Source organism: Cavia porcellus, unplaced genomic scaffold, assembly GCF_034190915.1.
Source record: "Cavia porcellus strain 051 isolate PalLab524CR breed Dunkin Hartley unplaced genomic scaffold, mCavPor4.1 scaffold_12, whole genome shotgun sequence".
Classification (NCBI taxonomy): domain Eukaryota; kingdom Metazoa; phylum Chordata; class Mammalia; order Rodentia; family Caviidae; genus Cavia; species Cavia porcellus.
The window spans coordinates 72807842-72834108 of NW_026947495.1; the positions used below are offsets into that span (position 1 = coordinate 72807842).

The following is a 26267-nucleotide window of genomic DNA, read 5'->3' on the forward strand; positions in this document are numbered from 1 at the left end:
GTTTACCCAAACAATAGACTCATTTTTATAATTTAATATTTTTAAACTGTGTTTTTGTAAATATTTAAAGAGGAATTTATTGAATATTTATTTTAAGCTTGTTTTCTTTGAAATAATTGTTATAATTTTGTTATCTTTAATGCATCCTTAAATAGTGAAAAAGTGTAAATTTCCTTTGTTATCAAATACATTCATTAATCTATATGACATTATCTTTAAGATCTAGCCTGTGTTCTGGACCTCTGTATCTCTGTCTTTCAAGGCTATGTAAACATCCTCAAGAGACAGTATGAACCACAGATAACATGGGATGCACAGAAATGTGAGCTACCCAAGAAATACAGCTGTCGATTGCACATGATACTGGTATTGTTTTGGACTCGGTGTTCTATTCTGCATGTCTGTCTATTCATATAAGTATCACTTTCATTTAAACCATGGACTTTCTAGTATTTTTAGTAACACAAAGTAAACACCCTCACAGGCATTTCTTTTTTGTGTTTTCCTACTAGTCTTAAAATTATAAATTACCTTAGAAATGAGTGACATCTTTATGTTGTTGAATACTTCCACTCTAGAACAAAGATCCTTTCTACTTTTTCAGCTTTACTTCTTGTCTTTCAGGAGTTGCATAATGTTTTCTCATTTATTTTTACACATTTTTTGAGTTTATTCCTACAACTTCATCTTATTGTCATCATAATATTTCTACTCTTATGCATTTTAATTATTTGCATTTGTGAATATTATTGGTTTTCATGTTTTTTTAAACTTCCTTACTGAATTATTTTTGTTTGAGCTGGTTTAATCATTAGTTCTTTGGGTTTTCATACTATGCTGTAATATTTTCTTACACAAATCTTCTCCATTGATTTATTTAAATTCATTATCTAGTGTAGTGTTGAATAAACAATTTTTCTTTGTTAGATGCTGTGTTTAGGATTAAACTACCTATCTCTTACATCAAGTTAAGAAAGCATCTATCATCTATGGTGGTACATGCATATAATGCCTAAACTCAGGAGGCTGAGGTAGGAGGGTTTTCAGGAGTTCATGGCCTGCCTGGGCTGCCAAGTGAGTTCAAGGCCAGCTTGAACTTCATAGAAAAACTCTGTCTCAAAAAGACAAACATTTTTAAAAAAAGAAGAAAAGAAAAGCATCTTTTGTTTTTACTCTTTGAGTGTTTTCTAAGATGTAGTAATAGATTTTTAATTATCTCAAGGTTCTTTAACAGTTGTACAAAAATCAAATTATTTTTCTTTTTATATTTATTTATTTGGTATGTAATGTTAATAGATTACCTAATATTGCACTAATCTTGCTTGAGAAGACCCTACAGGGTCATTTGGTAGTATTCTCTTAATGTAGTGTTGAATGTTACTTGACAATATTTTAGTACTTTCCACTGATGTGCACAAGTGACATTGTTCTATAGTTTATTTTTGGTACTGTTCATTGTAATGATATATTAATATCATAATTGCTTGTTTAAAAATAATTGGGGAGCTGGGAGTGCAGCTAAAAAGATAGAAATATGAGACAAAAGTGGCCTTTATTCCGAGTTCACGTAGAGAGAATCCCCGACCACTGAAGTCTGGCTTTCTCTCTGCTGGCACGCCTTACGGGGAGCATCTATATTGCTTTGGTTTGGGGTGGAGCCTAAGGGGCATTACTGATGCACAGATAGCTCATTGGACTACAGGTAAATTGCTTAGGGGCGGGGAAGGTGACCTTCTGCCTCCCAGCCTCCCACCGCTGCAGCATCCCCTTTAGGGCAAAATCTTTTCATTTCCAGCTTTTTTATTATTAGGAAAAAGAGCAAAGTTTTTCTTTCTTTTACTACTTCCTGCTGTTCAGGAAATTCCAATGAGCTACCTGTGCATCAGTCATGTCCTTGAGGCATCACCCCAAACCTAAGCTGTATGTATGCCCGCACACCACGTGTCCGGCAGAGAGCCAGACCTCAGTGGTCGGAGGGTTCTCTCTCAGCATTCTCGGAATAAAGGCCACTTTTTTTTTCTATATTTCTATCTTTTTAGCTGTGCCGAAAATTCTGTCAGTGTTCATTTGGCTCACCTTGATCGTGGGTTCAGCCTGAAGTCAGCAGGCTCCAAGGCGGAAAAGAAATGGTGGAAGAGTTAATGAATAAAGCTGTTCAACTCACGGAAGCCGGAAGTGGAAAGAGAGGAAAACCAGGCCCAGGAATACACTTCCGGGTCATGGCCCAATGACCATTCACCACCAAGGGTCCACTTGTCCAGACGCATTCTGCACTGAACACATCAGTAGAGGATCCCCTGGGTGAGTACAGCCCCAAGCCTCAATGAGCCAGTCACCCTCCAGTCATACGAGACTTTTAGGGAACATTTTAGACATTTAGACGTAAACCATACGGATCCTATACCGTTGTTTTTAAAAATAATTTTAGTTCATTCATTAAATATAATATTTTCCTATTCTTAGTCTAATTTCTATAATTATGATATTCTGTTTTACATTCTTTGTTTTTTTTTTTGTTGTTCTTTCTCTGGTTTTTGAGATTAAATACCCGATATGTGTTTTATTTTTATTAAATTCTGTATTTAAACTTTTTATTTCAATGACTGTTTAAATGTTTCTATAAATACTGTCTTATCATTATTTTTAAACATTTCTTAATTTTAGTTTCTATTTCTCCTTTCACAAGAGTTACTTAGTAAAGTAAAACTTGAGAATGAAGCCGTGATAAACTCTTTTTTAGTGTTTATATGTTTAGAGCTTCAGTGTCTTTACCAGTGTTTGCTCCTGGTTCTTGACTGACAGTTTTCTGTCATAATGTCCCCATTAATGAGCATATTTCTGTTCATGTCTCCTTGCCACAGAAAAGTATTAAATCTCTGTTTGCTAACACATTTTAAATTGCTTGTAATACTTTCATTAAGTTCATTCATTTCAATGACACGACTGCTGTGTTCTCAAATCTGTGATTATGTAATTATATATTATTTTATGGTATGTTTTTCTTTTTTCCTCTAAGTTGTATATTCTATGGACTTTGTAGATTTTTCTTTCCAATACTTTTTTATATTTCACTTGGTTTTAGTGTTAACTTAGTACTGCAGCTTTTTACATGCTTTAAATTTTATGTCTTCTTATGCAGCATTCACTATTTTTGTCAGTTTTTTGTCATCTCTTCCCTCCTACATATTGCTTCTACTCCAAATGCAATCAGTGAGCTTATTTTGTTCTTCTCTCATTCTCCAGTTTTTATTTCATTCTTTTTATTTTTAGTGCAACATATATATTCATCATTTTCCCCTTGATCCTTTTTGTTAAAGTTTTATTCAGTTATATATATTTTGGAAGGGACTCATCCTCTAGGAGATTTCCTAAGAATGCATTGTAACTGCGGAATTCTAAAAGATTTAGAAGTTGTATGATCAGTTTGAATGAAATAAAGTTCTGTTTTGCCACTTTGTCCCCACAGAATATTTAGGGGAAAATGTAGTCATTGCTGTCATTGTGTTGTTGGAGAAATGATATACTGGCCTACCTCCTTTGCTCATGTGTAATATTAGTTGATCTTTGGCTCAGAAGATGTAAGGAACATTTATCTTCATTATGTAAGTTAATAGTTTTTCAAGGATTTATCTTGTGGTTGATTGCTCTGGGTTAATTTTCTCTATGCCTTGTAGGTTGATTCAATTATTTTAGTTCAGGAATCTTAATTGGAATATAATTCTCTATATAATTGTACATAAGGGATGTTTTCCTTTCAGAGATTTCAGTTGTACACATGCATTGCATCTTTGTCCTCTATTTGTAGCATTTCTTTTTGACTACTTTTTTTGCTCTCCTTTTTTCATTTTTTGTCTTCTGGCTTTCTTTCTTAATTACCTTATTATCTCTTATTCCTTATCTTCCTGTGAGTATCTTGAAACTTAGTCTGCATTTCCAGAAGTATTTTTCTTTTGTTTTGTTTCTGGACTTGTCGATATTATTTTTATTTTATGTCTATTTTATTTTTTCTGAACTTTAAAAGTATTTCATCAAAGTTCTTACTTGAGTGTACTTTGTTTTCAGTTTGTACTGTTGTCTTACAGCTTTCTCCTCCCTCACAGCTGTTTTGAAACTAGGTTTTCATTAGTTGAGGGTCCCAGGGACTGTCCTTTGAAATTAATTTTGCATCCTTGAGCCAGAAATGGGTGGAGTCACACTAACTTCTGAGATGCTATTGAGACATTGTTCTTCTTTGTACGAACAGCTTAATATGTTTTTAATGGTGCTAGGCTCTTCAATGAACATATCTCCTTAGGCCCTCATTTTATAAGTAGTTTCTTTTGGGCCAAAACATAAGTTTTGCTCTGCCCTTTGCCACTTATTTTTACTATAAATCTGGCTAAAGCAATCAGCAGTACCCAAGACACAGTCTGCACGCTGGACTGGCTTGAAATTTCATACACTATATCCATACGTCCACTGCCCTTAGTTTCAGTCACTTGTAATGTTTCAAGATCTGAGCAAAATGTAGATAATTTTATTGCTAAATTGCAACACAGATGGACTGCACTCCAAATTCCAATGGAGCCTTTCCACTCAGCTGAAATCTCCTGGGCCGGGCCTTTGCTTTCTGTATTCCTATTAGCCTCCTTTTTACTGGGCTCTGATCGGAATCATCCATCAGGCTCTAAATCTTCTTTAGATCACACCTCCAAACCTTTTCCAAACTGTTGAACAAAACATTTCCAAAGCTCTCTAAACAACACGGTCTGGTAAAGTCATACAACAACACAACTCTGGTTCCAATTTTCTATATTGGGACATAATACCCAACACCTATAATTTAAAGGAAGAGAGGGCTTATTTTGGGTCTCATTTCAAGGGACTGATTCCCTGGTGGGCTGGCTCAACACAGAAACTCATAGTGGACAGACATGGCAGATCATAGCTGCTTGATTAGCGGTAACAGCTGTTGAGAAACAGCAGTTGAACAGTGTCAGAGAGGCAGGGGTTGGGAACCATGTATTATACCCAGAGCCACACATTTGTGACCTACCATCATACACTCAGAAGTGTGCTTTGTGCTTACTGTAGGTAGCTCCAAAGCCAATCAAATTGACATTTCAGCTTACCTGTAATAGGCAATTTCACATGCCTGTGAATTTCCTTAGAAATTTAGATAGGTATTGGTGGATGTCATTACTATTGTACATCAATAATATTTCTCCTCTGGAATAACAAATTACAGAAAAATTGAAAAAGATAAAGATTTTATTTACATATTGTCTTAGGTACTTTTCACTCCTTGCTGAGACAAAATACCTGATGCCCAGAATTACGAAAGGAAAGGTTTATTTCTTACAGTTCTTGGGGATTCCATAGTCAGTTGGCTTCAAGGTAGCCATTTCATGGCCACTATAAACAGTAGAAGTGAAAGCAAAAGAGCAAGACCTGCCTTTTTCCCACTGTTACACTGGCTCCACCCCTGGGTGGGTGGAACACTCATAACATAATCCCAGTGCTAGACACTGAACCAATCACAAATGCCAGATTCAGTCACCTCGATGACTGAATGAGGCTTTGGGGGGACATTCAAATAAACTACAACACATTCTCTAGCTGGGTGTGGTGGTGCGTAACTGTAATTGTAGTGCTTGGGAGGCTGAGGCAGGAGGATCCCTGTGAGTTTGGGGTCAGCCAGGGCTATGTATTGAGTTCGAGATCAGCTTGACACACAGACTACATAGTGAGACCATGTCTCGTAAAAACAAACAAACAAAAAGCCAAACTACATATAATCTAAAAGTGAATGTGTTCTTTAACAAAGCAATAGTAAAATTAATGAAGTTAATATGGTAACAATGTCTTTTCATTTATTAGATTCTTTATAGAACATTAGCCTTTTTGGAGTTTTTCCAAAAAAGGCGATTATGTCCTCATTAGTATTGACTTGGAAGATATCCCACAGGAGATGCAGCTGTAATAAAAAATGAGCATTTTCAACTTTTGATTATTGATTTTTGATTTGTGGCTTATACTTGCAACCATTTGTTGGCTTTTATGTTTGTGGTGTTTGACTCTGTGTGGCTTTCCATCTCCAAGTATAGTCTTGGAATTCTTTCATTCACCTTTGTTTGGAAGATGAAATGAGAATTTCTTTGAGGTGACCCTGTATCTCCCTCTGCTCAGAGAATGTGGGGAATGCTACGTTATGCCTGTCAATTCTAAATTCATCTTCAAAAATAGGATCTTTAAGACACTTTAGCAGGTGAAATAACAAAAACGTCTTTTCCTAATATAAAATAAAACATAGTCTTTGTAATTTACCTATTCATTGTAAAAAGAATGGGAAGAAAAGATAGGTGTGATTTTCAAAGATGAAAGAGTTTGCCACAGTAATTTATGTAGTGTCTGAAAAGGAAAATACTTAGTCTTTGTCAGCAGGAAATGACTTTAAATTTTATTGTAACAGTTCTCGTAGCAGCTGCGTTCTTTGGTAACCTGTACTGTAGGTATCATTTCCCGAATACTGCTCTAGTGGTCTATGTGAGAAAATGTCACTTAGTTCTCAGTACAATGCAGCCATCATTCCTTAGCACAAAAGGACTGTAACCTCACTTTAAGAACAAATAGAAATTATTTAAAACACAAAACAAAACAAACAAAAAGGAGGAAAATAACTTAGGGAAAAGGAGAAAAAAAAGGAAGGGAAAAGAAAAAAGATATTAATTTGTATATAAACACTTAAGATAGTTAAATGATTGTGCTACTAATTCTATTAGTTCTTGGTGCAAAACAGTTAACATTCATAGGATTAGATCAATTTTGCATGTTTATAGGTAGTAATCTGAGGAACTCTTTCGAAGATTTCTATGCAAAATAACAATCTTATTTATGTTCCTACCACCTTGTTTTAAAAGTCTATATTATCATTGCTTTGGGCTCTTTACTATTATTATTTGTCTTTTTGTTTCTTGTTTTGCTTTGTTTTGTTTTTCCCTCTAATAAAGAAAGGATAGATATACATATAGAGGCTTATACATGCCTAAAACTTCTCCTAAAGAGATTATAAGAATTGATCGTATTATGTGTGATATGAATAGCTGCTTCGAAGAAAAAGAGATATTATGGTAGCCATTGCTGATTTCTTATCATCATGTTGTGAATCCAGTAATGCTTTTATTCTTTGTTTAGATTGGTTTTAATCTGTTTTATATTATTTAATTTCAATGTATATAAAGATATGGACAGCTATTTTGAAGAGAATAAGAGACATTATGGTAGCCATTGTTGATTTTCCTATTGTCTGATTTTGAAGGCCTGTAATGCTTTCACTCTTCTGTTTTGATCAGTTTTATGTCATTTTATTTTGCATGAATTTATTGTGTGTGGAGGTATGGACAACTATTCAAAGAAAACAAGAGACACTCTGGTAGCCACTGTTTATCTCCCATTGTCTTGCTTTGAAATTCTGTATGACTTGCATTGTGCATTGTGCTGTTGTACTCTACTTTGTTCTGTTTGCTGTTTTATTTTACTCCCTTTAAAATAAAAAAGAAATTATTATGAATATCATTTAAAATGGTTTATTGCCTATTTGAAATTTGCCAAGAGAAAACATGTCTTTACCTCTTTGCTACATATACACATGATAAGATAACTAATGTAGTGAAATATGTGTTCATTTGATTGTACTAATCATTACATAGTGTATGTGTGTATCAAGGCATCAATGATACACCTTGAATATATATAATGTTTTCTGGTTAATATTATCTCTGTAAAGCTGGGAAGAAAAAGAAAAGTAGCTTGAAGGGCGTTATGGTTTCAGTCTGGGGCTTCCCCCAAAGCTTCATGCAGTCAGGGAGGTGGGCTTCTAGAGTTTGTGAATGACTCACTATGAGTGCTCACCCATGTGGGTGAGGTCTACGTAAAATATGAGAGACAGAGTCTTCTCGCTGTGCTTCTCCCATTTTGCTCTTGTTGTTTGTGTTATTTTCTGCTGCCATGAGGTGTTGCCCTCTGCCATGTGCCACTTTGCCTTGGGACCAGCTGAGTATGGACTGAAACCTCCACACCCTGTGAGCTAAATAAATCTTTCCTTCCTTAACTTTGGGTGTTGAATGTTTTGTCTCAGCAATAAGAGAAAAGTAACCGAGACAAAAGGCAGCAACTTACATGATTTGTCCCTGATTGCTTAGCTAATAAGTAAAGGTCCTGGGTTTTATATCCAGGTAGTGTTCAGAGCTTTTAATGTTAAGCATTGTACTATGATTATTATGGCAACTGTCAAAATATTTTCCTGTCTGTGAGATGATTCAAAGCTCCAAGCCTGAGATCATGCTAAGTCTACCTAGTATTTCCTGCTGTGACCCTGCGTTTACCCAATGCAGGTCAAGTTCATACAAAATCTAAACAAAATCCACTAATGTTTTTGTTCTTTGCTTAGATGGGTTTTAGTCCATTTTGTATTATTTAATTTCAATATATATGAAGATATGGACAGCTATTTTTCTAAACAAAATCTCAACGTGGCAAGAAGATGTCACTTGGATGAATTCAAAACCAGTAGAATTTTGCTTATATGTTAAAGACAGAAAATCACTCATTTTGTAAAATCAGGAATTAGAATTGTGCACAAGTTTTGCTTCTTTTAACCCATTTTCAAGGTTACACAGATTTTATCTTGAGATTAAGATAACACTTGCAAAGTTGCTGTGTTGCCTTTTGTTTGTATTATTAGATACGATTTTCTTATTATTCCTAGAAGTTCTCAGGAGACATGCTTCCATAAACTGTGGGTCAGATGATACCTGTCATGTAATACTGAGATAGACAGCAGTCATGGTTTTATTGTGTTTCACAGTGTATTATTTTGGGATTAAAGTGGAAAAAAATCCAGATGACGAGACGATACCTGTCATGTAATACTGAGATGGACAGCAGTCATGGTTTTATTGTGTTTCACAGTTTATTATTTTGGGATTAAAGTGGAAAAAAATCCAGATGCCTGCAGTGATTTGTCTTGGGTAGTTTTTCACTTGTTGGATAGATGTTACTGATACCTAACATGGAAAGCCAATTTTTAAAAGAAGTCTGGAATAATCTCAACCAAATGGAAGTCACTAACTCAGGGAAAACACAAGATGAGCTCAGACCTTGTCCTGTCTTGCTTGCTGGTTCTTTCATTTTCTTGGGATGCATGTAGATTTTAAGATCATGAGGCACTAATTCTGTGCATGAAGCAAATACTTCTGAAACAGAAATTAAACATGAAAATTATGACAGAAACATTTTAACCATATAATTTTTGTCTTTGAACAATTGCTGAAACAAGAATTGAATCCCATAGTAAGTAGTTTATCTAGGTTAGCAACATGTAGAATTGTATGTACACCTCACATGTTAATCAACATTTTTGATATTTGTTTTATGTGTGTGTGTGTGTGTGTGTGAGATCTGAAACAGAAACCTTGGCTTTGACTGTTCTTTGTATCTCTAGCATGTAGATCAGTACAAGTCCCAGAGTAGGCAACTGATACACATTTTTGAAAACAAATGGTTTCAACAGTAACATTCTTAATTTTGATAATTTAAATTTTTTGTCATGTAGAGACCTTTTACATTTTATGTATGTTGCACTGTATACTTCTTTTGTTGTTTTTGCATTGTCTGGTATGTTGCTTTGCTCCTTATATTAAATATCTTTGCTAGCAATACAGTATTTTCTTTCAATTAATCATTTTATTTTTTAACTACAAATATAAATATTTGTGGCATACTATATGATATTTAAAATATGTATATGTACATTGTAAAATGACTAAATCAAGCTAACATATATTAGTTCATATGGCTTTAGTATGATAAAAATCTTGAAGTCCTCTAAGAACATTTGGAGTTACCAGGCTATTTTTAATATTGGAGAGAATAAAATATGAACTTTATTTGGGGAGGGGATTTGCTTGCAGAAGGAGAATTGGCGCAGAGAACACAGAAGCAGAATTTAGCAGATGTATGCTAAATGTTTAACAAAGTGGAAGGGAAACATTTATCATAAGTGTTTGATTTCCTAACAGTTAACTTAAATGTCCTTGTTCAACTCTTCTCAGCTTCTGGATACAACAGTTTGGTATCCTTCCCACTGGTCCCAAGACACAAGCCAGGCAAAGCGATCATAATAGGCGCTTATCCATGTGTGAGTGGGAACGAAACTTTACTGCTGAGGCTTGGAAGGCCAGCCAGCCACTTCTGAGCAGAGCACAGCCACGGTGGAGCCAGCATTTAGTGAGTGGGAGATCGGAAGCCAATAAAATGAGTAACTTTTATGTTTGCTGTTCTGTTCTTAAGTGCTGTGTTTGTCATTCTATATATTCTTATCCATAGTTAGTTAGAATAATAATGACACCAAGAATTCATGCATTCTGAAGTTAACCCTCCAAAGTATGAGGGACTAAGGATGGTCATTAACCTCTAATGTTGCAGATGTAAAGAGAATGTTGTTCAGTCCTCAGAGCTCTTTACTGTGTGTGTCAGCATGATCCACCGTGAAGCACTGGGCGTAATTAATTTCTAGTCCAGAAGCACATCAGCAGTGAAGCACTAAATTTTTTTGACTTGGCTGATTATTTAACACCAACCCTTTTCATTACATTATCATAGAACTACCTGCTTATTAACCAGAATACCCTCTCATTATTTTATGAATTGCTTTCTGTGATGCATGTCTAAAGAAAAAGTAAGGCTTCGTGTTAGATATACTCCCTGCAGGTCAGTTGTTTAGGGAATTATATCTGTTTACATTCACTGGTATTTGTATTTGTTTTTATTTGTATACCTATTTGATGTATGTTTTCTCCTTGACCTTTGAAATATTAACAAATTCTCAGCATATGTCATCTGTTACTCTCGTAAAAAAGCCACACTATTTCTCTGCAATTAGCAAGATGTCCTTTTTTCTGAGCAGACAAATTGGCCCTCATGGAAGCCTCTTAACTCTAACTCTTAATAATTGCCAAGACACTTTGAGGGAAAATTGTAAATGAGAGAAATACAGCATTGTAAGATTTACTGTGCTAAGTAGATTATGTTAAGTTGTCCCTTGTGGAATGAATTCTCACTTATGAAAAATTTCCCCATCCAGTAATTTTTCAAGGCCCTCAGGACAATCCTGGGCAATTAGACTCTTACAGAGACTTCCCGATGTCCAGAATCTTCCAAAGTGTTCATGTACAGAATAACAGGCCAAGGCACGTGTTTTTGTTATTCAGAACAACAAAACCCATGACAACTGAAAGAAATCATAGTCCAATATTTCTTTCTATACCTACTAAATTGTAATGATTGATTCAACTTAGCAAACTTATAAGTGTAATTTGTCTTCATTCTTCTCTCTGAATATTTTCTTTTTTTTTGTAGTAGTGTAATTAAGCACAGTTCTCCTGTTATATCTCCAGTTGTGGTCATGCTGGGAGGTTCTGGTCCCTCAGCATTGTGTTTAAAGCATCATAATGGAACCTAATTATGAAATCCACTGCTTTATGCTCACACAATGCTTTAACTTCTGAAATACTTTGTTTTAATGGTAGGATGATGTCTTGTGATATGGAAATCTTGTTAATTTGCCATTCTAACTGTAGAATGGATTAAGTGGACTCTAAATTCTACAACACTAAAAAGAAGGTATATCTGTGTTACAGATTCATTCCTGCTAAAAAAAAATACTGATTCTTCCTTGCTCTCTGTTGCTTGTACAGTATCTGGAATGTTATTTTCCAGGTATTACATTGTAAATGGAACACATGGAAGCCACTGGGATTATGAACATTGTGGAAAGCATGATGTGAACAATGGCTGAAATAGAGAAACGATACTTCTGCTTAGTACTGTGAGAAGGACCAGTAGATGGATGTTAAAAAAGAGATGGAACTGCATTCAATTCAAGCCAAGTATGTACCGAGATGCCTTCTTCTCTAGTACCTAGAGTTGTATTAGCAATGGCAAATTGCAAGGAACATTTTTTTTTATTGTTGTAGATAGTCAAAGATGAATAGCTTTCTAAAAGGAATGAGGTCATTGTCACTACCTATATCAGGCAGGGACAACACTGCAGAAAGAATCTGCACTGGGAGTGAGGTTGTTTAGAGTTCTTGGTTTCTTCCTGTATTTATATACATATAATTCTATAAATTCTGCTACATACGGGACAGCTTTATAAAGGTGTCTTTATGCTAACCAGAAAGTGTAGAAGATCAACATTGTCTTTTTATGTGAAAGTTATTTTTTCCACTTTGAAGATACGAGAGCTTAAGGGACTGTCTCAAGTTAATCGGAGGAACTGCAGCACCACTGGCCATTCCCGAGTGTGGAATCAGAGCAGTTGCTTCCTCAGTGGCCTCAGTCTGACTCATGTACCTGCTTTTAGGTGGTTTTAGCTTATTTCTAGGTCTGACTTGGCTCTTCCTTTTCTCGGGGCTGTCAAGACTCTAACTTGGTGCTTTGCAGAAAAACAGCAGAGATCAATCATGCTTCTCACCCAGGCCTAATTCAGACTTTGGGTGCCTTCTCATAGCCTCGGAAGTCCTTAACACTCACTGCACGCTGGTGCTCAGTAAATACAGTACATTTGCTATGTGACACAGGAGCAGTTGTTGATTAGAGCAAAGGGGGACGTGTGGAGTTGTGTGGACGTGCGCTGGGCTCTCCAACATTGCTTCTGCTTCTTGCTTTATTCTTGGCCTTGTGCCTCATCCTTCAGGTTAATTTCAGAAAATCTTTTATTAGATTCCTGTACCACACACTCCCGAGCATATAAAAATCCTATACATGTAATGTTTCTGTGACATATTCTCCAGGAATACATCAGTTTCTTAGTAATCGACTTACAAACTGCTAGCTTTTGTTCCCTCTGTATTTGCAGATAAGATGCCTATATTCTTCTTTTTTCGTTCATATAAAATGTACTTTATTTTTAAGAGCACGTTTAGGTCCATAGCAGAATTAAACAGAAGATACAGAAATTCCCATGGGCTTCGCCCTATATAACCTTCTTCATTATCAACAACCCCTGTCAGACTGGTGCACTGAATATACTTAATGCACCTACTGACACATCATTGTCCTGAGAGTCTTGGTTTACACATTAGGGTTCATTCTTTTTATTTATTTATTTTTGGAGGTTAAGACTTTAAATTTGTCCTAAAAATCACAGAAACAAATATGATAAAACATTTTGTTTTCCTTTAACCCTCACCCCAAACACACACACACACACACACACACACACACACACACACACACATTTGTTGGAAAAATATGGTTTTGTGCATGGGATGAAGTAGTATAAATTCAAAACTTACAGATCAAGGTTAGCTCCATCCTTCATCTCTTGAAAAAGTTTATGAATCTCCAGTCAAAACCAGTGGGGTATACCGGGTCTGTGTCTTCTGAAATGTCATTTCTGCTTTCCAAGGGGACTACAGGATACGTGCCTTCTCGGCATGTCTTCAAAGGCTCTGTCATTGGCAGGTAACAGAATAAACCCCAGGGTCCTTTCTCTCCAGTGAAGGGTTACAGACAGGGACAGGAGGGGCTGTTCACACTTCATCTGCTGTCTTTGTGGCTTGTGATTTCCTCCTCCTCTCCTGCCACCTTGGAAGCTGCCTTTCCCTCCAAAGCCTCCCCTGCCTCCAACTCTGCTTCTGCTGCCTCTGCTTCAGTCTCAGCCTTTGAAACCTCCTCTGTTGCCACTGCTGTCCCCAAAGCCTTGGTTTATCCAAGATGACTTTGTTTCTGTTGATGTCGCCTTCTTCCATGGGCTCCTTGGAGGCACTGGCGTTTTCCTCACTGTTCAAATCTACAAAACCAAGCCCCTTGGAGGACCTGTTTTCCCAGCTAGTGACCATTCTTACTCCAGTAGAGTCGTTCATCCAGTGTTCCTTGAAGGTCTCTTTAGTGGTTTCCTAGGACAGACTCCTAACAAACAGGTTTCTGGGTAACTGGCTTCTTGCCCTAGGTGATTCCCTGGGTCCTTACAGCTCCATCATGGCTCTGTTCCCATTTCCCCTTTATTTGCAGGAGGTTAGAGCTTCTTTAGCATCTTCATGGGAAGTGAATTCTATAAATGTGTACTGTTCAGATTTGCCATTTGGTTCTGGGGCACTGTGGTAAAACTTGCCTTCTCAGATACTTCCCAAAGAGATTTCTCTGTTGTGCTTAAATACAGAGTTTTTGATTCACCAATTGAGACCTTGTTCTTTCCACCTGTGTGGTCTTGATTTTGAGCTTTCTCTTCAGTATATTAGAGGGAACAGGTTGCCTATCCATCTCTGTACCCTGCTTTTCTTCATAGGTTTCTCTGCATTGGCTTTTGTCTTAAATTGAATGTAAGCAAATCGTCAACTCTTCCCATCCTGCTAACTAGTCTGGTCTCTGTGGCATTTTGAGACAAGTAACTTTGGAAGGGAGATTTTTTTAGCCAAAAATGTCCCTATATCTCAGTCTTTCTTGCTGTGTTTTCTTTTGGATTACTCTAATTTATTTTCCTTACCTAAAACTTTTAAACCAGTGCGTTCCAAAGCCTTTTCCAGGTCTTCAGCAGATTCAAAGTTCACATAGCCAAACTTCCAGTTTGTACCAATTCAGAGATCCACAGTAGTGAGATCATTTTTAGTAAAAACTTCACTGGTACCAGTTTTTAATTCGGGAGCAGCTTTGTTACAATTCGATTTCCACTGAGGAGATAGAATGCTGAGTCTGTTTTGTGCCTTCCACTTTGTTTCTTGGCTTCAGGAGCTGCCTTCTGTTTGTCATTTTTCCTTCTTTCATTTTCCAGGTGCTTCCTGGCCAGACTCGCTCCTCCTCTTCTTCCGTCATCCTCCTCATCTTCATCCTTATCGTTATCCTCTTCCTCCTCCTCAGTCACTTTCTTGGCTTTTCTGGCCACTATAACTATTTTTCAGACTAAACAAAAGAAGTTTTAAGAGAAAAACTGTGATATTACCTAAGGGTCAAGGGATCAGATTTCCAAGAAAACATCCTTAACATACATGCACCAAATAATAAAATGTTAAAATATGTAAGGCAGAAACTGAATGAAGTGCAAGAAGAAAGGAATGGATTCACTTTATAAGTGGAAACTTCAGTATCCTTCTAGGAAAAACAAGCAATTAATTTGGCACAAAAACAGGAAGGAATGAAGTTTAGTTCAACACCATATTTAGCAGTACATAGTGGACATCTATAGGCTAATCTACCCAACAGCAGAGTACACATTCATTTGGAATATTCACTAAGACCTCATTGTGGGCCATAAAATATATCATTCCAACAGAACAGATACTGCACAGTGGCTTATTTAAAATGCAATTAACTAGAAATAAACAGCAGAAAATAATCTAGAAGATTCTCAAATGCTAGGTGTTTAAACAACCCACATGTAAGTAATACATGGGACAAGGAAAAACAGGAGAAATTAAAAAGTATTTTGAAATAAATGAAAATGAAAACATCAAAACTTGTGAGATGCAACAAATGTTTAAAGGGAAACTTACAGCACTGAATGCACAGGCTGTAGATTTAATTTAGCATTTCCTATGACTCTGTTTTATTTCCTGTCTTAGCTTATCATCTTTTGTTACTGATTGCTTTAGTTTGTGATATATATTTAATAGTACAAGCCCGTTTTCAAGTAACTTCATTGGTAATGTGATACCCTTTATAGTTACAAAATAATCCCAATTACACACTTCTGCTCCTTGTCTCATGGCTGTTACTGATTTTGTATGTAACTATGTATACATGTATATTTATTTTTGTTCATGTATATAAACAATTTACTAGTACATTGTTTATATTATTTTTCTATTATTTTGAACAAATTTTTGTCTGTTAGATCAATTAATATGAAAATAGTTGTATTTTAACTTCAGTGTTCTTTTCAGATGCTCTTCTTTTTCAATGTAGACCTGTTTTAGACTCATTATTTTTCTTCTGTTGTTATGAACTTTTAACATATTTCGAAAGGCAGATCCACTAGTAACAAACTCTCTAAATTTTTCTTTGCAAAAGCACTTATTTTACTTTTCAATTTCAATGGTTTCAAAATTCTAGGTTGACTGTTGTTTCCCCATAACTTAAGTAATGCAATCCATTATCTTTTTGACTGCAGGCTTTCTGGTGAGGTGTTAGATGCCATTTGTACCTCTGATTCCGCATAGGTGAATTTTCCCTTTCTCTCTGGTTTTTTTGGGAATTGTTCTCTGTATTATATTCTCTGTGAATTGGATACGAAATGGTTGGGTGTACTTTGTGTGTGGCCATCCCCATCCTGATTTTTGTTTTGCAAGTGTGTCTGATCTGTAATTTTGGTATCTGATATTTATTTGGAGAATATGCCAATCATTATTGTTTCAAATAGTTCTTTTGTTGTTCTCTTTTTCATCTTCTCCAGTAATGTCACTGTATTTATAAGACACCCTTTGTAGTCTGTTTATAGCCCTTATATATTCTGTTCTAAGTTTTTTTCTTTTGATATTTTGTAGGTTCCTGTTAATGTATTTTCAAAGTCAGAAATTAAGTCCTCATCCATGTCCAGTCCACTAGCAGTCTCCTAAAAATTATTCACTTTTTCTTTTATAGTGCTTCTGATCCATTAGCATTTCTTGTGTTCTATCTTAAATGGTCCATATCTTGACTTAGGTGTGTATTTTTTTGGGTGTGTTGTCCAGGTTATCCATTAAATTCTTTAACATATTAATGATACTGCTTTTAAACACTTGTCTGATAATTCCAACACTCTTGCCATATCTCAGTCAGGATCTGATGTTTTTCTGTCCATTTGTACTCTGGTTTTGCCTTGTAGTGGAACATAGGGCTCTGGACACAAAAAGCTTCTATAGATAAACCCTTACCTTTTTTTCTGGAAATAGATTTTTAGTGTTGTGGTGATAAGACATTAGGGAATGTGGAAGAATTCGGTAGTTAGACATTTGATTAGGTCTTAGTCTTTTAAGGAGCCTGTGTCTCTGAAATCTCAATTTCATAGTGCTTTTCAGGCCATCTTTTGTTGAGTTGGATAGCTAGAATGGGTAGGAATTGGATATTTCTCTTTTCCCAAGTCTGATAGCTCTAATAAATCCCCAGCAGGTCACTTTATACTGGTTGTAGCTCTTCCAATTGATATTGGGTATATTAGATTTAATTATCTAACTCCATGATCAAATTGGTCATTTATCCATTTGTGGTCAGTTCATGAATAGCCAGTTTTGCATATGATGAAGAAACATGTCTATCACCCAGAGACACAGAGCTAGGTCTTTAATTGCATGAATTTTTGAGATATTTTATATTTTGACATTATGGTAGACAGGGGTATTTTGAATATTATGATGTAAATTATTATTTGATGTAAATCATTTATTTGCATTCAAGGAGTAGACATAAGTGGATATTGCTTATTTTGCCTTTCTTCTTTAGGCTTCTTTCTAAAAATTTTTATTAGTACATTTGTAGTACATAATGATTACATTCATTTTGTCGAGTTGGTACATATGCAAACATATTAATTCTTTTCACTTCCTTTCCTCACCTCTTCCTGCAGCTCATGTTTTTGACTCTGAAATCCTCATGTGATATGAGCTCTTATTATCCAGCTTTTCCTTCCACAGTGACACACATGATGACCTAGTCTCACCAGTCACAAAATGACTACTTTTAATTTTGAACACACATAAGCAGGGTGTTTGGAGGTAAGAGCGTAACAGTAGAAGAGTGACAACCTCTCTTCTTTGGGCTATTAAATTCTGGGATGTCTTAATCTAGAGCTGGTCCCATTTTCTATGCATGATTGGAGGAAGCTGTTTTAAACAGAAGGAAAAGAAGCCAACAAAGGCACGAGGCAGGGAAGGGTGAGCCCTGTAACACCGTGGTGCACAAGGTTGTAAAAAACCACGCCTGAAGCAAGAACTTGAGGCAACCCAAAGCAGCTCACAAGCAACTCTGCATTGATGCCTGCCAAAGAGCTTGTATTTAATGCTAGAGTTTGAGGGATTTGTAGGTGCTGGAAATATTTAAGCATGTGCAGTGAAAGTACATGTAATTAAAGGCTTTTCAGTGAATACAGTTTCTTTATTGACTTTTCCTGAAATCTTCCTTACTACCATCAAACTGTTGTCATGATCAGGGATCATGAAAAAAATCTGTCCCTCAGGGTGCCGACACTGATGCTGTGCGTGGTTGTCGTTTCTTCAGAGTGAGAATATTGGTTTCTAGCACTGATCCAGTGTCATATTCTGAAAAAGATCCACTCGTGTATCGATTGTGATTTGATAAATTGCCTGGAAGCAACTTCGTAATACAGTATGTATTTTATAAAATAATCCTTTTGCTATTTTGCATTTTTATGATATCTTTTTGTAGCCTTCCTGTTGTAAAAGTGAGAAAAAATATAAGAATATGCATTCATGTAAAAGCTCAAATTTTCTTTTTACATGGTTTCTGCTAAACAGTAGTTTACCTATTGATAAAAGCAGCATGCTGTGTTTTACGAGAGTAAATATAAGAAAGAAGTGTGGACAGTTTCTTCCTACCCATGAAGCTCCAGGATAGTCCTTACTGCTGCTTGTGCAAATGAGAGGAATCTCATTAAAACACGCTAAAATGATAACAATATGCACTTAGTGTCTCTTATCACACACTTTAATTCTGCCAAATGAAGTAATTCCCCACTTAGTTTTGTAGTTGGGTGAGACAGGATTATAAATCAATAGAAGCTACTTTTGTCAGTAAATCAAGAAATACTTCATGGACAGTTTTAATCTTTTAAAAGCAATTACTCATTTGAATTAGGCTGAATTAGGTCTTTCACTTTGATAAGGATGACAGACAGTACTCAGATTTGTGTTAGAAACCTTGTATTTACAACTGGCTGATGGTAGAGAGCAAAGAAGAGGCAAACAAGACATCAAAAGAATTGGTAACAGCCACCATTTCATATATGGTAAGTTGATTGTTTGGATTCTTCTCACAGATTTTACTGTTGGCATATCCAAATGCAAAGCCCAGGGAGGTTTGTGCTTACATTCTTGAGAAGTCTCTGAATGTGTAGACAAAACAAAACAACAACAACAACAACAACAACAAAAACAATTTTAGGAAGGGACAGTATTTTAAAAATTTAAATAATTACACATTGTGTTTGTCTATTGGATGGATTCTTAAATGTTTTAAGAATACATGGTTTTTGTTTACTTGCTCTCACTTTCTCATATTTATCGAATCTTGCTGTTTTGTCTAATCTCAAATGCTTAGATATCTATTGAGTTGAAAAATTCTTATACAATGTTATCTTTGAGAGAAAGGTAAAACACAAATCAGATTCTTTTATGGTTTTAAAAGTTTCTATTTAATTTTTGTATAAGATATAATAGTGCTGGGAACCTTTTTTGATATCACGATAAAAAGACAAACGCAGATGTCTCTTCCTTTATACATAGTTTGGAGAAAAAAGGACTTGAATACTTAATTACATTAAAGTGAAAGCTCTGTAATTCAGGGCCATAATGGACCCAAACAGCAGAGTTTATTTAATTATCTGGAGTGTAATATATTTAACATTCTAAAGATGCTTGTATGTTGATGGGTGAAAAATGTAGAAAGTGTAAAATTATGTAAGTGTGTACAAAAGATGAAATTAGAATTGTGAGTCTTTCTGAAAGCTACAAAGTGTGTATGTGGGTGGATGGGGGAGAAATGAAACGATGAAGGTGAATGGAAGTAATAAGATCATTCAAGCCCTGATCTGAGCTTAAGAATTGCTGGTGGACAAACCCTGCCAGACTGTCAATGAGATATATGACCAGATTTGCTCTTGTAGAAGGATTGCATTGATTTCAACATGCCTGAGCTGAAGTCACATGACCCTGAGGTTGCAAGACCAATGAATAATCATAGTGCAAGTTAATGAAAATCTGCACCGGAAATGAGAATGAGGTTGAGAGAATGCTGGATTTAAAATACGTTTAGGATATAGCTGGCAGACATTCAAAAAACAGAAATAAGGACAGTTATGAAAAGAAAATGTTATGTTTCTGGCATGGGCAAATGCTTGGACTAAATTGATAAACTTTAATAAGCAGCAAAAAATTTAAAAAATTTGGAAGAGAAAGTAATTAATTCAGATTTTTACAGACTGAGCTTGAGGTGTTTGACAGACAATCAGATTCATCTTGAAGAGTTACCCATGTGATTCTGGGATAGAATTGTAGAAATCATTGAAGAATAAGGGACCGGTTGAAATGTATATTTAGAAATGAAGACATGTTGGCACGATGAGTAACATTAAAGTATCACAAGGCATTTTGACGACAGTAGCAAAAAGTAGAGCAGTAATGTAGAAGCCGTGCATTAGAGTTGTCTGGGATTGGGAATTAGTCAGTAGGAGATGCTCCGTTCAGAAATAGGATCACAACATTGAAGTAATCTCAGGACTTATTTATTTGAAAGACTGTTGGTATCTTTATCAAGAGTTGGTAGATTCCAAAGCACATTTTGAATCAGTTAAATTTTATTAAGTTCTAACAAATTTATAAAGAAACATAATTATCTTTTATTTCCCCTTTCTTATGCCAGAGAGAATATAATTATTTTTTCCTCTTTCTTTCTTTCTTGTCTATGCCAGAGATCAAGAACAGAGGTACAGCTAGTACTTTGGTGCAGGGTATTTTACTTTTTAAAGGAATAGCACATAATGTAACCAGGCTTCTATTTTCCCAGCATTGCCCTAAGACAATAACTTTCATTTCTCTTTCCAAGTGGTCAATAAATCTAAAATGGAAGTGGAAGCCAAACATAAGGCACAATTGTTTATTTCTAACTAAATGCATTTGCTTTCTTAGTTCTCTGTGTTTTAAACTTGAAGAACAAAGTTTAATTATTTTTTTTCCAATTAGAGATGGTTAGTACTGTTATATTTCATGGAACTGAGAGCATAAATAAGTCCAGATGCATTATTGTAACAAAAGGGTCTGTGTTGCTCTGTGGCAACTTTGGAACATAGAAAGAGTTTGAAACAACTGATTTCTACTAATTAACTTTAAGTCAACATTAAATGTATAAACAAGCAACAACTGACAGTGAAAAAGGTATTTATGAGAATTTATAGAAAATCTAAATATTATTCTTTGTGTATAAAAGCTTTTTTATGTATTTGTCTCCTATAAAATTTTTGTTACACTGGATTTTAAGGAAAAATAACAGTGAGCATCAATATTAAAATTTCTGAATACCATTGACTGTTATTTCTAGCAAGTAATGACCAAATTCTCAGATAAATTTTAATTAAACTTACCATTTTTGTACACCTTTCTCCACATATGCACATAAAATTTTGTAAAATAATGCAGTTACAACTTAAAAATATAGTGTTTATTTGCATATTAGGTTTTTATATCCTTGTGACCTCTTGACATTTTGTTCTGAAATGTTTCTAGCTATCCTGTATTACAAAAGTACCACCATAATTTTGTAAAAATATATTTCAAAATAGTGACTGAAAACTTTTAACTAATTTGTAAGTGCTATGTTTTAATTTTTAAAATTTGGTTTCATGATTTTTTAATATCAATTTTAATTACAAAATTTAAGATTCTACCCTTTACTTTTTTCAGAATTTATCCCTTCTGATGGCTAGGAGACCTGAATAGTTGGAAAACTATGGTGCATGTTATTCAACAGTCAAAATACGAATTGTATTAGCAAATTTTGAACTAATTTCAACATGCCTACTGAAAGATTATATTTTACTTCTCAGTAGAGTTTTCATAATAGACCGAGGAAGAAATAATACTTGTCTTTTTGGATTCAAAAAATGCACTTCATTGGTCAATAGACGCAGATCTCTTGGGCAACAACACTGAAGATTATTTATTGAAACTCACAAATCAAAAAAATAAATAAAAAGGAGCAAAAGCATACAGAGAGCAAGATTTAACATCAAAGAATAGTTAAAAATATTTTTGTAACAGATTGATCACTTTGCTTTTTAGAAACACTCTTAACATTAGAATTTAGCTATTGGTAAGGTGAAATAATAAAATGAAATACCATCATAGGTAGATCACTAGATTTCTAAAAATGATGCTTTACTCTTAACATAGCATGTTTGAGAGAATTAAAAGATAATAAAGCACAAAGTGAAACTTAAACTTGGTATAAAACCAAAGTAACTATAAATCATTTTTGTATGCATTTTGTTTTACTTTGTTTCAGTCTTCCTTTCCAGTGATGTATGACAAATTAAATATGTTCTCAGATTATAGTTTTTAATTAACATGAATTTATTGAGTGTTTGCTAAGTGTTAGGAAGTCAAAGTACAGAGTAAATCAAGAGATACAGAAAATGAGAGTGATATAAAGAAGCATGAGAAATATCAAAATCATGGCATTTCTCAAAATCATGGTAATATTTTCACATTAATAAAATTAATACTCTGCATTCTAGGAAGTTTAGACCTTTGAAGTGCAAATATTTTAGATGTTCATTGGTAGCAAGTTGAAATTCACAAAATATAATAGATCTCAGCTGTTAATGCATTTGAGTTGATACTCTACAGTTTGAAAGCCTTATAGAACTGCCACAAAAAGCTCTTCTTGTGTCTATTTAAGTAGTCATGTGGGAAGGATCTTGGAAACGACTGAAAAAATAGATCAATCTGTATTTGGAGAACAAAAAATACAGTGAAATCAATGGATGTTCTTTCGGTGCTGTCAAATCAAACCTTTCCCACCTACACTCAAAATGAGCAGTTGCCTCCTATCTGAAGAGTTTATGTACAGTAATTTTGCTGCAGCCCTGCTGCTGTGTTGGATAGCTAAGGGAAGAAAAGCAGAATACTTTAAGATCTTAAATTCCAAGCAAATGTCTTTTTCACAGAGCACATAAAGGAGATCTCATGCTTCCAAGTAAATAGCTTTGTGTGAAACATATTCTTTACAAATTCTCTTATTTATATGTTCCCTTTCTGAGGGATATGCTGTTTTAGCAGGAATATTTAAACAAAGAAATTCAAGGAAATTCAGAGCATTGAAAGAAGATTTCTTGCCAGCTCTTGTGTTTGTTTGCTGCTTCTTTTAACAAGCTCTTCAAAGCACCCTTCTTACAGCACTAACCTTATTTTACTTGTTGACCTGGACTATTATGGAGACTCATTTTTTAAAAAATTAATGCATCATTTTCTTTGCTTTGAATCAAGAAAAAGAGATCAAATCGAATATTTCTTGCCATTAATAAAAAGGCTTTAATTCCTAGATAAATGGCTTCATAATAATCAAATTTGAAGAACAATTTTTACATATTATCTAAATTTGATTAAAACAATAGAAAACAACAGAGATATCTCTTTTCCCCAACCTAACTGCCTTACCACAAATTCGAAGGAAATTATTAAGAGGATAGTGAGTTACTACATAAATCTAAGAAAATTTAAACTAGTCCCTAAGAAAAAAGAGCTAGACAGAGTTGTGACCAGGGGGAGTCATAATGTGCTGTATAATTGCTCTTAGAAGGGGCTTGAAACATGACTTACAGCAGTATTAGGGATTCAAATGTTTTATGTTGCTCTTTTTGTGCATATGGTGAGGTACTAGGGATCGAACCTGAAGACTCTGCGCTGAACTAAATCCCCTGCCCTTTTTGTTTCCTGCAGCTTCCTACGGAGTTGCACAGGCTGCACTTGAATCTGTAGCCTCCAGCTATCCACTGAGACAGCTGAAATGACAGATATATGTGTGCTGCTGGCCTAAATGCTCTTTTGCACTTTTGTTTAAGGACCCCCTTCCGAGAATGGCCATTTCCTTTCCCAAGGCATTTCTTCCTTTGGACCATTCTGTCTTCTGGAGCCCCACTATATTATTGCTGCATTAAAAATTATTACATGATGGTAAGGACTGTTAATCCAAGGGAACATAGGTAAAGGAGCATTTCTCAAGGCCAAGAGACTCTAAGCGGTGCATCTGGACTTGGAGATGGCGTGCATCTTACCCATGAAGTATCCATCCCTGGGATCCACGGCACCTACACTGTCCTCGTGCTTGGTCCCTTTTAACCTCATTCGCAGAGGGGAGTGGAGGTTATTGTTTGAAGACCTGGCATGTCAGTAGACTTTAGCTTCATGATAAAAATTTCATATTTAGGGACCGTAATGAAATAAATATTTGTTTGCTTGGTTCTTTTAAAATCACTTTTGTCTCAGTTGTTATGTAATTTTTATTTTAGTTGAGGAACTTATAAGATTTTTTAGTTCTTTGCTTTTCAGCCCTACATAGCTTTGCCGTCTATGTCACTGTGATGACACACACAGGAGCTGCGAGTGACCACATGTCTGAAACACAAACTTCCTCCTGTCACTTCCTGACTGCTTCTGATCCTTTCTTTTCCAGCCTCACCTAAGCTCCTCTGGTTTTTCCCTATCGCTTCCTGTTAACTCTCAGCTCTCAGATTGACTCTTGGTCTGCTTCTCTGGCCTTGAACATGGCATTTTGGGGGGCAGGGGATTACAATATGACTGTGCTTCTTTTCCTGGAGCACTTTAGGGTCTGATTAATCCTTCTATCATGAGAAATCCTCATCAGTGATCTTACATTACCAGCATCCCACAGTCAGGTAGAACAGATAATAGACTAGACAGGTGTAGAGGGGAATTCTTAGCATGGTTTTGGAAAAAAAAATGGATGCAGAATTATTAGAAGACAAAGGTATTTCTTGTTTTTGAATTTGAACTTTACATATACTGTGGAAGAATTAAAAATTTTATGTTAAGTATACCTTTGCTTTCTCTTAGAAAATAAAAAGACAAGTTTGTATTTCGATGAGCTGGAAAGGCTAGAAACTAAGAATACAGTTTAATTGTAAGAGTTTGCAATAGTCAAGGCAATGATGTGGTGCCAAGTAGAATCTACACTATTAGTTCTGAATTGGCTAAAGCCCAAACCTGAGAGTAGAAGGTGCCTCTCCTACTAAACAAACACTGATCATCCTGCAGTATGTGTTTGTCCCACCTACATGTCAGAGAAGTGAGGGTGATCACATATACATGAGGGTAGTCTTATTTTACAGGACTCTTAGGTAGGAGTTTCTGTATTAAAATCAGGAAACACAGCCAGATTTCAGAGGCTGCATGGGGAAAGGTCCCAGCTAGGAAACTCACAGAACAGCTTGCCAAGCTTTCCAACTACCTTACCTCTCATAATTAGAAGCGAGGAGGTTGAGGTCATTGGCGTTGACCCGCTCTGCCACGTCTGCACTGGGTGTGGATAGTGACACCAGCTCTTCCCGTGGTTCCATGAGCCTTCCGTGAAGGCTCAGCTGTGTGTCAGGGGATGTCACATGCAACTTAGCAGAGAAGTGAGGATGTATGACAGAGGCATAAACACCAGCCTGGGGGGAGTCTTTAGTGTAAACGGAAGCACCACTCTGAGTGGACCCAGCCTGGAGAAAGAGTCCAAGTGTGCTCTTTGCTGGGCGTCTTCCTGCATAACCCACTTTCGTCTGTTTTATGCTTGTTACCATGATGATTTTAAACTCCTCAGTATACTCATTAGATATTAAACAGAGGAACTAGATTTCCATTGGAAACATGAATCAAAACAAATTAACTCTATTATATATTGTCCAGCTGTTAAGCATTATCTTCTCATTCTTCTTCTACTTTTTTCTTTCTGATGACCAGTTTTGTGGCTATTGTGAGCCATGTCCCCCTCTGCATCTTGCTTTCCAGTGCTGGGTTTCATCTACATGGATCTTGCCCAAGAGGGTCTTGAACCACTTTGTGATCTCTATCCTTGCAGCCTCTGACATCTGGCTGTTTCCTGATTTTAATACAGAAACTCCTACCTAAGTGTCCAATAAGACTACCCTCATGTATAGGGGATCACCCTGACTTCTCTGACATGTTTGCTTATGTGGTCTCTGTATTGATTTCTTTTGCTTTTGAGTGAGAAGCAAAATTATACCAAGAGAATTAAATCAGTCTAAATGCATTTTGCTTTATAAAAATATTTTTCTTGGGATTATTTACGTGTACATGAATTTATTTCTGGATTTCACTAATTAGAGATAAAAGTGTACATCAGAAATGTCATTTAAAACAATATATCAGGAAGAAAAATTTCTTTTTAATGTAACTCTTTGCAGAGTCACTGACTTATTTTATAGTAAGTGTATTTATTACTGGATTTATTTTTAAATAATGTCTAGCTTTATTTGAACACAAAACACAATTTTAGTAAAATTA

General features: G+C 35.5%; 1 long non-coding RNA gene and 1 pseudogene across 1 annotated transcript; one reads left to right on the plus strand and one right to left on the minus strand.

The window, feature by feature from the left end:
- Nucleotides 1-246: 246 nt before the first annotated feature.
- On the plus strand, nt 247-11917 carry LOC134478219 (uncharacterized). Its single transcript, XR_010050706.1, has 4 exons — nt 247-366; nt 2040-2301; nt 10092-10266; nt 11758-11917. It is a non-coding gene; the product is annotated as an uncharacterized LOC134478219 (long non-coding RNA).
- Nucleotides 11918-13355: 1438 nt separating this feature from the next.
- LOC100727730 (nucleolin-like) lies at nt 13356-25543 on the minus strand (annotated as a pseudogene).
- Nucleotides 25544-26267: the final 724 nt, after the last annotated feature.